Genomic DNA, 12,858 nt, shown 5'->3' on the forward strand with positions numbered 1-12,858 from the left:
CATTAACAAAAAAGAAAAAAGAGAGAGAAATTATATGGAGGAGGTTATGTAGCATTTTTAAGAGTGCTTTGAAAATGTGTCTCATAATGTAAAATCCTTTCTAATTAGTTTCCAAAACAAAGAATTGCATATGGGCATCCATTAATATAAAGCTTCTTTCATATTATTTACATAGAAATGAACTGCATTACCTTGAATTAGTTTGATTTTTGCTCTGAAAATTGCTTTTTCCATAATAAAAAATGCCTGTAATCCATCTTAACTCTATATCACATCACTTTTAAGAAGAAATATTGTGAGTTTTATTCACCCTTTAGCTGACACATACTTGATCAGCATGTTTAGAGTATGTTTCTGATTCTGATCAATGTCTAAATTCCCCCCTAAATGTGAGCCCCTACTGAATGCCTCCATGTTCTCAATCACCTTTAAATAAAGTTAAATGATAACTATACCTGAAAAAAACCAGTCATGTCAGCTTTCAGACCTTTTTATTTGTTAGTATGCATAGTCAATTAAAATATCACATTAATGCAAAAAAATCTGAAATAGTTCCAGCGCAAAAGATTACTGCAGGTATGTCAGGATTGAATTTGGTAGTAAAAATCATGTTAGAATGACAATAGAAAAGAAGTCCACACATTAATGATTTCTACTATTATGAGATTTAATGGCTTCTTAGCAACACACATACTGTTTCAAACCTATAGATAGTGGCTGTATAGAAGCAGAAAGTAATAATAAATAATAAAAAATAGATCCCTTTCTCCTAGCAATTCTGGTGACTCAATCAATAACAACTGAAAATAAGAGATCTTTAAAATATTGCCTATGCAGTTAAGACACTGTTTCACTCCAACACAATGCAAATCTCCTCCTGAAAAGGAAGAGTCTTTAATTTCCTCAGATATCCTGAAGGAAATAGGCCCTCAGCTTCTTAATCTGCACCCTGTAAAAAAGTATGCTGGTGCCTTTGTCTTGTTCATATGCATTTCATGCTGGACAGCGTGTTAGTTCTAAAAGCTGACATTCAGCATTCTAGATTGACTTTCTCTCAGAACCTGGATGTTCAAAGACCGTGAAAAGGACTAAAAGGATCCCATCAATGGTGTACAGTAGAATTTCTAAATGAACTGTGGTGACTGTTCTCCTGCCAGAACTAAATAACTCTCCAAAAGTGCGTGTGGGTGAGATTTTAAACTGCTTTTTGCAAAGGAACAGCTAGCTAAGGCATTAGAAGGAAATGCTAACTGAAGGAAATCTTGCCACATCTTCCAAAGTTAGTTGAGCCTGTGTGATCCCACTAAGTAGCCCTATGCTTTATTTAAGGAAGGCACAAGCAAAACAGCAGGGGAGCAAAAGCTGATGCTATGAATAAACCTGACACTCCTGCAAGCAGTTACAACAAAGTGCTATTCCATCCTCTGCTAATTCTATTAACAGCTACCAGCCAGCTCGTGAGTCACTCCATCCCCTGTTTAGCAGCCTGGGAAGGGAAATCTGCCTGCCCCTGGTACGCGCTGACCTACAGAGTCGGATCCTAAATGCTAAGACTATTAGACAGGAAGCAAACGGCTGAGATAATACGCAAAGATAACGCATTTTGTTTACGCTGAGAAAAGCTGGTCCCATTATACGTGCTGTTTCAGTTAGCAAAGCAGCTGAGATCATGATAAAAGCCCTGTCCAGGCTGCAAATGAGACTTCCCAGATTAAGAGGTGAAAAATATCTTGTCCAAGCCAAGGATGATAATTAACAATTCTAGTCAAAGTATTGCAATAAGCATGATTTACAACATTATATGCAGCTCTCTCCGTCTTCAGGTATTCAGATACTAAGTAATTAATTCTCCCGGCAATCCTTTGAATTAGACAAACAGCTCCATGCTACATATAGGGACAGAGAAATAGGGTGTGATCAGCCAGACACAAGTGACTGAGGTTTTGTAGTTTAAGAAGTTACTGGCCTCCCTCATTTCAGAAGAGATAATTTTCTTCGAGCACATTCCTCATCCATCACAAGTCATATAGTTTAGCTCTAACTCTCATGAAGCTAAGACGATAAACTGCCGAACGTGTTGGATTCGCAATGCCAATGAGCACATCTTAACCAGGATAATAATTTCCACTTGAGGGACACTAAGTTCCAGAAATAGTTCTAACCTGATCCTTTAAATTGGTTGTGTATAACCTATATCAGATCTTAGTGGTAAAAATAAGAATTCATTTCTGCTATCCTTCCCTTTCATTATGAGACCATTTAAACCACAAGTGTAGCTTTAGAAATAGAAATATAAATACACAAACACACACATACACACATAATCTCCATACAAACCAAAGCAATTCAGAGCTAAATGCTGTTCAAATGCATATACATCATACACTAAGAAAGTTTCCAGAAAGGCTTAGAAATTATGAGTTATTCAAGGGTATGGAGTATGCAGTAGGAAATTAAAAATCACACATAATTTCTATTGCACAGTGTGTATCTCCATATTTACAAAAAAGGGCACTGCGCCTTGCAGCCTAGCTCATACAAAGCCAACTGTTTAATTTGGGGTTAAGCACTGTTGATTTAAAACTAAGAATGTGTTAAAGTACTTTCCTTTCCAGAGCTGAAATAACAGTGTCTTTGTTAATTCAGCCTGCAAGCTCAAAATCTCAGAGGTTGGTAATCTCTTCTGTTATCTTGTTATACCTTTCAAAACAAGCTCCCAGACTGGTTCAGTGGCTAAACAGAGCAATGGCACTTTGGGTATTACTCTGGGAAGTGGTGTTGATACACAAAAATTATATGTACCTGTGTTGCGATCAGAATCGGTACTGACCTATATAACACCTCAGCATTGTGCTAGTGGTGACGGTTCCCCTGCAGCTAATTTATTTTGGAATAAGCACAACGAGAAGCTTGGCATTCCTCGGTGTTTTGCCTGAGACAGAGCATATTACTCATCTGTTCTAAGAACGTTCTCGGTCAGAATAACCCCAAATACATTCTTGATAATATGTGCTCTGATTCAGCTGAGCAGAAGAAATCTGCCACATTTAACCTACATTTGGCTATGCTTCAACTGCAAGTGAAGTGAAACTTAGGTATTCTTTATCCAACCCACAGGGGTAATTTAAGTTTCAATTAACAGATGCTAGTATGTGACTTCGAGAACATAAGGAACTATTAGGCTACAGATGAAGAAATAATGACCAAGTTTCATAACAGCTTTAAATACAAAGGAATATTAAGTTAAATGTATGGTTTTGATCCGTATCGCAAGACGCTTGCAAGTAATTTATTTGAAGATACAAATTATATGTTGCGATATGTGTTCATCTGCCTTTTTAGTTATATATTAAAAGCAAAACCCCCCAAAACTGCAGTTACTTGCACAAAGTCACAATTGCATTAGTAAAGTGCAGAATATGCAATCTTTTTTTTTTTCTGCTTACAGATACAGACTATAATATTTAAGTGCATTATACTAAAGAATGAATGCCTTCTAATATTTTTTTCTTTGAGGAAGGAATGCCTTCTTCTTACTGTTGTAGACATGAGAGACCAATGCTCTGAAAGAAATTTAAGAATATCTAAGTCTAACTGTGGAAAAAATCATGTTGACACACCTGGCTATCCAGATATGCAAAGAATGGATGCTCAAGAATCTTGTTGAGACAGAAGCTAAAAGATCTAATGACAGAAAATTTATCTGTCATAAAGCCCATTTACTTTAGATACTTCTGTGATCCATCACCATTTTATCTGAGCACCTCACAAAACTTAATCACTTTGGTGCCCACTCAGATTTGAGATACTTCAGCCACATTCGTGCAACATTGGGTTTAGAGAAGGGTATATTAGTGGAGGCACATCAATGGGGCTATATTGTTCCAAAGCCCAGAGTCATTGCTGCTGGACTCATTTCAGGATTTGTCGATCGTCCCCATGATCAAATGGCAACCACATATTTAACTTTGCACTAGAGACTTTGCCACCCATTAACAGGAAAAAAAAAATAAAATTCTATCCGTGTATAACTACCTTTGATATATTTACTACTGCCAAAGCCTCATGATGTCTTGCTATCTACCTGTAGGCTTAGACCTTTTTAAGAAATACCACTAAAATGCTTTTTGGTATTTTAATTAATACTGCCTGTCAGGTTTGGTGACCCACTGATGTGTTTTGCTCTCTACTTGATGGACAAATGTTACCTAAAGAAGGTAATGTAAGTTGTTTACTCTAGTGTTGTCCTGTATCAACACTGTTTCATTAAACAAAATAATTTGAAGGGAGTGTCAATGTCCTGATGCCTGGACAGCTACCATTTCTGCTTTCCATAATTTTCTGCTATGAATAGGTGAAAGACTCATTAAATTAAAAATTTGCCAAAAGACATCCAACACATTCCAGACACTGGAAAATATAAAAAGTTTTATGAAGTAATTATAGATTCTCCAACCTCTGGAACAGGAGGTCCTGATTCTCTTTTCACTTGTGCTGACGTATTTAAGAAACAGTTTAATTTTAAGGGAATTTAATTAAGCAGTAATAAAAACAGCGGAGACTCTGGCACAAGTTTTCCAGTTCCTTCTCTAGCCTATATACTTTCCCCTTGACTTTAAGACACGTAATATAGCTTACAATGTATCGATTCCTAAGACCTAAGGCTATCTGGAAAACAAACCTGTTATTTCTTGACTAATTTTGAAGTTTGTTTTCCTTCCACCTCAGAACAAAGTGGAGTTCTTTTTTAATTTTCTAAAAAGACGGCACAGCGAGTGGAAAAAAGATATGCATACAGCAGACTTGTTATTCTGAGATAATAAGGAGCCTTTCACTGAAAACTCCTCTTCCGAAGCAAGCAGTATGGATTAATAGCATCAGTTTGTTGAATAAGTCTTTGTCTCTCCATGAACATTTTAACTCTGGACCTGTAGCTGGTTTTGATTCATTGTCATTTGCCAGCACACATTTGTCAAAGAGGGCTCGGTGAGGTTTTAAACTCTTCAAACTTCCCTTCATATTCAAAAGAACTTAATCATATTACAAAAGCCTTTAAGTAAGTATAACGGTAGCTTGCTCCTTAAATATCTGGTCTCTACAGAATGATGAGAAGGTAATTGTTTATTTTGAATTATTATTGTAGTTACATATTATAGTGTCAGATCTATATTCACAGCTTTTTTTTTGCTATCCTACATATAAATCCTTGGAGCTTTTGTTGCATTTCACTCTGGTTTCTTCCCCATATATATATATATATTCATTGGTTGTTTTGAAACATTTTGCTGCAGCAAAATAATACTCTTTTACTTCAGTTCATGAATGAGATTCTATCAGTGATGTTAAAAGACCTGAAAACTAATTTCATGGAGGAAACACATGCTATTCAGATATCCAGAAGAGCTATCCCTTCTGCTGGGAGCCGGTGTCACGCCAGCGTGCAGTATTTACACATTCTGCTCCGGCTCTTATGCAATGGCCTTGGGCAGGTTTAGAAGGAGAAAATTCAGAAGACATGTAGCCACTGTCTATTAGTTTGGTCTTTTCAGATTTGTGGCAATTAAGCACAAAAATATTTAAAAAACATCCCAAGTTTGTTTTAGAATACCGATATTTAGAGTTGAGCAGTTGAGTTCAATGAAGATAACACCTTATGAAATTTTTTTAAGGTTTCTTTTGCGGCTGCACAAGAGAAGGTCTCCATACAGGGAGGAAGGTACGGTATATCACAGCTAACAGTGACTCAGCACTACTTATTAAATAAACTATCCACATCTAAAAATATAAATTTCTAAATGGCATTTAAGAGATATAGAATACGATGCAGTCTGTTGATTCCCTCCCCTGCATGGGCACTGTTCATTTGTGAAGTGGTTGGGTTTTTATGTGAGAAATGCAAAACATTTTTAAGGATTTGCTTGTATTTATAAGCAAATAAGTGATAAGGAATTAATTATCCATTTTCTGATTTATTTTTGTCTGAATGACCACACCGGCTTTGCCTGTGACTGCCTTAAAAATTTACTAAGAAGCAAAACATCTCCTTTTAATGTATAGAGATTTCCCTTTTGAGTCTCATTTACCATCTGCTGCAGCAAGACCAGAAAAGTCAAAACACGGAGAAAATAGAAAGGGAAGTATTTTTTCAATGTTTTTGTTACACTTTTTAATTCATGCTTAAGTGAAAGTGCTGCTGGGCTCCAATGAGATACTACTACTATTCATTTTGGTAGGAAAAAAATGTTATGTTGTCATTTTAAAGATGGATGAATGCCTAGACTGGAAGATTGATATGTCTGAGCCTTTATGTTAGAGAAAATGATGGCCTAATGGTAGTTCCACCCCCACCCCAAATTGTATAATCTGAATAGTACACGTTGTACCTCCTAGACTCAGGCTGCAGGTCTTTAAGTACTCTAATACACATACAGCTTTTTAAAAGTTGAACTTGAGAGCCAAGAAGTGGGGTGGTGGGGGGGGTAGTGGTGGAGTTTAAACCAGCATCCACTGAGATATTTGATGCTATGCTATAGCCCTCTTTAGGGTAAATTCAGCGATTCAGTGAGAGTAAGGCATCCAGAAAAGTACCAGTTAAACCTGTAATTGTAATTATGAAACAGTAAGCGTAGAGAGAAAAAGAATAGAAAGGGGAGATATGTAACTGCATGATGATATGAATGTAATTACAAATTTCCCAGAAAGAATGAATGCTTATTTTTCAATATGCTGCTTCTTATGCATCTTTATTCAGATTTTGACAATAACCTACAAGCCACAAAATTACCCAACCCAAACTCTTTGTTCCACAGTCAACTTTGAACCAAACACTAGTGTCAGAAAATACTTTACAAGTCCTATATACTCTTTTACTGATGTTTATAGATTTATCAGCTAGCTTGGACACAAAGGCTTAGAGTCTGAGATATGCTTTGATTAGAGGATGAATGTAATGTTTGGAGGGGGAGAATGGGTATTAGCAGCCTTATTTAAAGGGCAGAATTTATATATTACATCAAATCCATGTAGTAATTGATCGCTTGAAATATAGCCTTTTAAATAAAGTGTTAGGATGCCTCTCAACCCTTCCATCTAGAATGCCTTCTAGGAAAATATGGAAACAAAACAAAACTAGTGAAGCAGTTCTATTGAATCAAAAAAAAAAATCTGGAATAACACAGCATCTAAAGGGCAATCAAATCAAAGCAAAAAACCTTCTGATATACTCATGGTAATTTCGATTTGTTTTGGGAGTAAATGTGTAATTCAGGGTATTTTTAAACTTCATAAGGGAACAAGCAAGCTCTTTCTGTTCCATTGATTTAGAAACGAAAGAAAACCAAACCCAAAAAAACTACAAAGACTTAAAAAAGAATCTTGATGTTAAAAATGGAGATTTACCAAATAAATAACTATCATTTCCCATTTTCCAAGTATAGAGACTGCAATTTATATATGTTCTGTGTATCTCCATGGCTTCTCTCTGGTACTTCAAACGGACATGGCAGATGCAGTTCATCTCCTTTCCGACCATCAACATCCACAACCATGTGCACTTCTGGAAGAGGACAGAGGTGCTTCTCCATCATGGTGGTGATCCCACCCCTCTACCTCCTCTTTTGCACTTTTAATGCATCTGCTTGTCAGTATGGCACACTGTGGAATTAGCAATAAGCCATCAGAGAATGCCACCGTATGATCTGGAAGTTATCTGCCAACCTGTTTGTATACACATTTAATATTAATATTGCTGTCAGTGATCCTACAGCCAACTCTTCTGGCATTTGTAGTAAATATTGAGCATCTCACTTCTGAGAATGATCATCTGGGCTGCTCTATACATTTGTTCTCGTAGTTCCCAAGTCATTAGTTGAAGTACCATCAAGTTCATGATTCTAACACTTGAAAATCTGGTATGTATCTAAATAAATATATGGAAATTATTAAGATATACTTGTCTGTACTAAATTTTATAGATCTATCTTTTTATATGCACACAAATTAATAATCTCTCTGCTATAAGTTGGGAGACATATCACTTGTTTATTTAACTTCAGGTGAACAGAAGTTTTCTGAAAGAGTGAAGGATTAATACAGCAGAAAGGTCCTTTTCTTCATGCTATGATCCAGTAGATGATTTTCTTCTTTTATTGTTTGGAATTCCAATGAGAGTTACTGGCATAAGTACCTGAAAGAGCTACACTAGACCAAGACCTTTTAAAATTACAATTGTATGATGGCAAAGCTCCCTAAACAAATATTTACTATGTGTGTGGTCATTGGAAACACAGGCAAAATAACAAACAACAAAAAAACCTTTTCATTTCATGCAACTTGTATAAGTTATTTTAGCAAAACACCACCTTTGACATTATAACTTCTGTCTTTGTAAAGGACAAGGGTTCATAACTTAATTGTAAAATCATATATGTGCAAGCAAATTTTTCTGGTAGAAACCTGGACTTAGAGCTCAGCCTTGAAAATTCCTACACACACGAGGAACTGTATCCTAGTGTTCATACTGCTGAACATAGTATGACTGATCGTGCTTATATATTTTTTTTTCCTGAGTGAAATTTTGGTGGAATCAAGCTTCAGTGCTTTTTTAATTATATCAGTATCTTAACCTGGGGAGAAGGGTGAAAAGTAAATTCAATTCTAGTAAGTAATTTTGTTACTGGCACAAGTTATATATTTCAGTAAAAAAGTTCCTCAGATACAAATCAAAGAAAGAAAACAGAATTAGATGAAACAGGCAGACGCATGTTTTTCTAAGGTTAATACTTAGGTATTTTAAATAAATGACCTACCTATTATTCCTGAGCCTTTGAGGTTGTCTCAGGCAGTATCTGACCCCCAGAGTTATCACATGGATGACTCTGTCCTACTAAATTTTTAAGCACTGGAATCTACCACTGCAACTATAACCAAGTAGCATTTTTAATACCCTCTAGCCAGTCAGTGTACTGGGAGACTACTCAAAAGCAGTAACAACAATGGAGAAGTTACAAGTGGCAACAATTTCCATTTTTCTAGAAGTAAACATGGAGAATAATTACAAAAGTGTTTTTATATTCTGATTGTGTCCATGTTGACTCTTTTTATTGTTACATAGTTGTTAATGGGTGAAATGAGATAATAATTTTACCTTATTGAGAATGCATCTTTCATGGATGGAAGGTGGACTTCTTTTATCTTTTACTTTGTATAAAATCCTATTTCTTGATGAATAATTTTACGAGCTTGTCATAGTTGATCTTTGTTTTCATTTTCTTTTATTGGAGACCTCAGCAATGTAGATCCTAATTTGTATTGCATTATGTATAATTAATGTTTCAAAGCTGTGAAGTGCATCGACTTCTAATAGTATGTTACCTATTAAATGACATTTTGTGACTATTCTTAGCACAACTATGATTAGGAAAATATACTCTACAATGTCACTATGTCCAATATAAACCTACAAAATAGTCCAATGAAAGCCAGAATTACTACTCTCCTTTGCTCATCCTCTTTGTCCCTTAGTAATGCAGAAGCTTCCTGATTCTTTTAACAAATTAACATGCCAGCTGTATTACCTTATGTAAATGTAGCACAAAAAAGGAGAAGAAAAAGAGTTAATGCGTATGAATGTGGAGGAGGAGAGAATGATAATACCAAAACTATGTGAACTGAAATTGGCTGCATACTTATACCAAGTGACATAGAGAAAAGGCCAGAAAGCCTAACCTCTTAACCTCTGGTGCTTGGAGATTAATGTGAAACAAGTGCTACATCTCTGTAGATCTGTGGACATCTGCTCTCTGCGTACCCCATTTGTCTCCCTCTGCCTCGGAAAGGACAGTTGGCTCTGTGGCTACAGTGGTTTCCAGTCCGTATGATATTCAACAGCAGGCAAGAGTTCAAAATCACCGCATTTGACTCTGGTGTTCTGCCTGTATTGCACTGCCATGGCACAGGAACAGCAGGCACAACAGAAATGTTTGAAATCCTTAATACATGCAGTGGGACGGAGTCCTGAGTGTTATGGCAGCTGAGATATTCCTGAGGGAGAGAAAAAAAATAAAAAGCATTGGTTTACCTTGTTAAAATCATCAATAAAAAGTGAACGCTGCAAGAGGAGAAAAATAAAAATGAAAAATAAGATTGGTTGATGTGTTTGGCAAAAAATAACTAAAATGTGGAACTATTCCAGAACAAATAAACAATGATATATTGTATTTTATTATTCAGGAAAACAGTCAATGTATGTAGTAGTGAGACTGAACTTTGAATCAGTTTGTCAGTGTTATCCAATGTGAACAGGTTAGACAATCCCTGAGATGATTTTTACCTTTGGTTGATTTAAATTCCTGAGCTGACATTTCAAGTATTTAATGTGTTCTGGATTCTAAGCACAAATAGTACCACAGATGTTAACATATCAGTCAGGCATGTGTTTAGGTGTTTTATTGGATCAAAACCTCATGTTCTGTGGCTCAGTCAAGAAATTTCACCAGTTTCCTTTGAAGCACGTTCGACAATGTTATTCAGTGACAAACCTTTTTTGCTCTGAGAGCTATCCAAACCAACCTTTCTTTTTGAATTACCATGAAGATGAGTTATTTTCTGTTTGTCTGAGTGTTCAGTTGCTTACTGCACAGTTATGCTTCCAGGGCAGAGCAAACGGGGGACATTTAACATCCTGACCTCTTCATAAGGATCCCTTTAAGAATGCGGAGTTTTAAATGGATGGTAGTTTTGTTCATATAGGGTCTCCGCTTTGAGTGCTGGTTTTGCGTACTGGAATCCTCCAGACCCTCATCTCTGAGGAGAACTCACAGAAGCAAACACTGGCCTCTTAAGGCTAATTTCCCTGGATTTCTTCTTTAAGCAAGGGAAAAAGATATGTCTTCCAGAGGACAATTCATAGTGGTTGATTTAGACACCTCCTCTGAATCACTCTTCCAAGGACCTCTCCTTGTCCGTGGATTACCGAGGAAGCCAAGGGAGATTAGCCTCATGGGGCCAGTTAGTCTTTATGATTACTGCCTGTAGCCTTATATTTTATCTATATATCATGAATCACAGCTGAGCCGGTGTTGCCAGGTGATAAGACTTGGACCATTAGTTCAGAAGACAGTAAAATACTTCTACTTCGGATCACTTTCTTGGCACCGTTTGATGAATGACTGCTAAATAAACAAATACACATTTCCTCTGTTAAAATAAATATACATTTTGTTACTGTTTACTCAGAAATTATGGTAATATACATTCTATGTCATATATTTACAGTCCTGCCTACCCACGCAGAGTATGCTAATAATGTAAATCTACCGAAAACATACAATTTTGAATTACAGCCACAAGCATGAAGGCAGTAGTCTTTGCTATTATTTAAAAGGCATGAAGATTTGGAGCAGAGTCAAAAGCTCCAAGTGGCTTATCATCTTCAGAATGGGAGAAGAAGAAGTTTGCAATAATGACAAGTAAAATAATGGGTCTGGAATAAGCAGTACTATAGGAGGAGCATATCAGTTATTCTGTTATTTTAAACCTAGACAGTTTATCAAAATTATACATATATTACATATGTAGTATTTTCCCCTAAGCTTCAGCTTTAAACAAGGGTGAAAAAAATAACTCATTTCAAAGGGGCAATTCATAGCTGTTAAACCAGACACCTTTTCTGAAACACTCTTTCCCAAAAAACTGATTACTGAAGAAGCCCATGGGTGGTAATTGCACATGTATTATCTATGTAGTATTTTCTGTTTTCACGTAGGTGTTTCATATGGATCCAATGAAAAAGACCTACATGCACATTGTTTTGAATATAATTAATTAGACTACATTTTCCAAAACAAAATCAATATAATAGATACAAAGTATAATTTATACACAGAATAATCTACCTTCTATCAGTTAGAAAAATTGACAATGGAAAATTCCCTTCTCATGTATAAGAGCCTGATTCAACAACACATTTCTAATGTCAAATTGAAGCGCAACTGTGAGAATTTGTACTGACTTTTTTGCCTTATCCTGTAATGACAGTTCCTCACTTTGAAACAAAACAGAACAAATCACAATAAAACAAAACACAACAAACACAGCACTTTCTTCCTCAGTCTGTGTACACCTGCATAACAGTTAGCAGTGTGAATTCATTGCTCAAAGACATATTAAGGTTTATCTACCCAGTTTAAGCACCGTTATTAGCTTGGTCATGGGATCTTACATTGCAGCATGGGCTGGAAAAGTGAAGAGGAAACTTTGGCCCTGCACTTGCATTAAACTTCACATTACCATGGATGTATTACGGGTGTCCCAATAAGGTGGTTTTACATGAAACTAAAAAATATCCTGTCCATAAAAGTACATGTGCTGAGAACCTCACAGCAGTTAGTGAATATAAGAAATCTACATTCAACTAGAATATCTATTTTTCATAGCATTTGTTTAATCTAAGTATATAAACATTATAAAAAAATCGTTCCCTTGCTATTTGTCACTAGCCCTACGAAAATAAAATAATGAGCTTACTAGAATCCTGCCAACCTACAGAACCAATGGAAGGAAAACCAAAAAAAGCAAAACCAAACAAGTAAACAAACCCCCCTTTGGCTCTTACAAACTCTTGGAAAATACAGGGTTTCATGCTGTGATACTGATAGAATATCTTTATTTTTAGATGTTGTGTTGTAGCAACAAGCCACAAACGTGAAAAATATTTCTCCTATTTGGATACCTGCAGGTTTGATTCGGATAGCTACTGACACAGGTCAGGCAATGTTGTCAACTGGAGTCATGCTGCCCAGTCAGCTGGTCTCTTTGTTACCCTGGTAAACTCAAGAAATAAGAACCAGTACAGACCAT

The sequence above is a fragment of the Haliaeetus albicilla genome, chromosome 17, assembly GCF_947461875.1.
Source record: "Haliaeetus albicilla chromosome 17, bHalAlb1.1, whole genome shotgun sequence".
Taxonomy (NCBI): domain Eukaryota; kingdom Metazoa; phylum Chordata; class Aves; order Accipitriformes; family Accipitridae; genus Haliaeetus; species Haliaeetus albicilla.